The 2,370-nt window shown below is 39.4% G+C and overlaps 1 non-coding gene across 1 annotated transcript; it reads left to right on the top strand.

The window, feature by feature from the left end:
- The first annotated feature begins 500 nt into the window (after positions 1–500).
- Positions 501–635, top strand: LOC138823476 (small nucleolar RNA SNORA2/SNORA34 family). Its single transcript, XR_011370826.1, has one exon. It is a non-coding gene; the product is annotated as a small nucleolar RNA SNORA2/SNORA34 family (small nucleolar RNA).
- Positions 636–2,370: the final 1,735 nt, after the last annotated feature.

The raw sequence follows: 2,370 nt of genomic DNA, 5'->3' as shown, positions 1-2,370 counted from the left end.
CTAATTACTTCAGTGATACAAACAGAAGCTCTTAGCTGCTTATACCATGTATATAATTTTCTACCTCTGCACCTGGCTATAAGAAATATCACATTGTTTTATTTTGTGAATCGAGTTAGTTCTGACTTTCTGCCTTCATGAGTCATGATTGGGAGAAATTTAAATTCTGAAATATTCTTTGGAGGGGCTGGGAAGGTGGCTCAGTGGTAGAACTCTTGCCTTGCATGCATGAGGTCCTGGGTTAGATTCCTCAGCACCACATAAGCAAAAAGAAAAAAGATGGAAGTGGTGCTGTGGCTCAAGTGGTAGAGTGCTAGCCTTGAGCTGAAGAGCTGGGGGACAGCACCCAGGCCCAGAGTTCAGGCCCCATGACCAGACACCCCACCAAAAAAAAAAGAAATATTCTTTGGAGACAGCTGGCCTATTTAAGTATCCAGAAACTGAGGAAATGTTCTTGAATCTTTCAGTCACCAATGACTATCCTTGAAATATGCATAGTGTTGGCCCTGAATCAAGGCCAGCAGTTTGCTGAAGCTGTTGGTTTTAAGCAGGAACCTAAAGAATGTCTTTCTTGGTCTGTTGGCCATTTCAGAACTTTGGAAATGTAATGGTCAGTTCATTAAAAAGAAACATTGGTAAAAGAATAAAAAAGAAAAAAAAGAAATATGCCTAGTGTAATTTCACATGATCTATGCAAGATATACAGACCTGTTAGTACTCAAGCTGGAGTATAGGCACATGATATGCTCTGGGTATTTCAAATCTGGCAAGCAACATCAATAGGACATCTAGCTATGCTACTGTTTGCAGAAAATTTTGTTGTTTGATGTTTGCGGAAAGGAAACCACACATCTCTATTCTCAGAAGTGTTATGTGTTGTATTGAGTGAGAGAGCAGGAAAAACATTTTGGCATTTCCTAGTTTTCCAGTGGACCTTCATACATGGATCTTTAGAAAATTACTGTTGAATGGTTTTTTTTCCCTAGAAGTGACGACAGGGAAAGGAAATGCTGCCATTTCTTAGCCTCACCATCAATTTATCCTGTTGCATGAATAGTCCTTGGCTAGAAGGTTATTCTCCCTGGAAATGGAACAATAAGTTTGCCCAGACCCTCTTGGCTACCAGGGTCTACCAAGCCTACCGTAGAAGACATTAGAATAAAGTGCTTCAACCAGAAGCAATCTTATTCAATCCTAAAATGCCAGGTTATATGGCCAAAGGGCTCCCATTTCTCTTTGCTCTATGCTACAAATAGAGGATTCCAATTAGTGGTAGCTGAATTTGATAGCGAAGTTACTGCTTAAGTGCAAGTCAAAAAAATGGCCAAGTCTGGGTGCTTTTCAGATGCTGTGCTTTTCCTGGTAGGAAATGCAGAACGCCTTCACTTCCAAAAGCCACTGAGGGGGAAAGCTGACAGCTCTGCATTCTTTAACAACACAAAGCCTCCATCTCAGGAGCTCAAGCCGTCTCCAAGGTGAGCCAAGAAGGTGGCAGAAGTGTAGCTATTATTATAGCAATTTGTTTCCCACAAACAGAAGCCCCCAGGTAGAGAATGTGAGTCATTAACTTGCCTTTTTTCTCCTAGATTATTATTATTTTTTCCCAGAGTCCCTATGGTGCCACTGTAGAGAGGGCACAGTGGCCTTTCTCCATTCTCCTGACATGTTGTATTCAGCCCAGCATCTCATGGCTGCTGTGAAGCCTGTACTCTCCCTGGTGGAGAATTGGACATTTTGAGAGCAGAAGATGTCAACCTTCCATCAAAGGACACAGGGACACTCAGTTATCCCACCAAGGGAAGAAAAGAAAAAGGCATCTCTCTCTGGCTCCTAGGTTTATGGAGGAACCCTTCTGATTCATTTTGGCAAGGCTTATGAGGTTCAGAACACAGAATTAGTTGTGCTCCTTTTATATTTTAAAAAAGCTAAATTTAAAAAATCATGTAGGGCTCTGAAAATTTGGCTGCATTTATTTTATGAACTGAAAAAGGAAAGGTCAGGTATCTTCTCATAATGCCTATGATATTTACATAAAAATTTATCTATGTTTGTGTGTGTATATATATATATATATATATATACATAGGTATATATGTATATGAATCATATGTATATTCTCTCTGTCTCTCTTTATACACCCCCCCACACACATCAGTTGTATACAAGGAGAAAATATAAAATACATTAAGGGGAAAGGTTTCAAAGACTTATAATTAAATATATTCCTGAAGAATTTTCCATATTTCAAGGAGGGAATGTTTAATCTGAGCCAGAGAATGGGCATTACTTCCCTAATCTATAACAAGTATGAAACATATTGATTTGCTCCTGAGAGACGGTAGAGCAACTTAATTAAAGTTGTTAAAGTAC

This window comes from Dipodomys merriami, unplaced genomic scaffold, assembly GCF_024711535.1.
Source record: "Dipodomys merriami isolate MVZ:Mamm:240054 unplaced genomic scaffold, mDipMer1.0.p SCAF_12, whole genome shotgun sequence".
Classification (NCBI taxonomy): domain Eukaryota; kingdom Metazoa; phylum Chordata; class Mammalia; order Rodentia; family Heteromyidae; genus Dipodomys; species Dipodomys merriami.
This window is presented reverse-complemented; position numbering and strand designations above follow the sequence as displayed.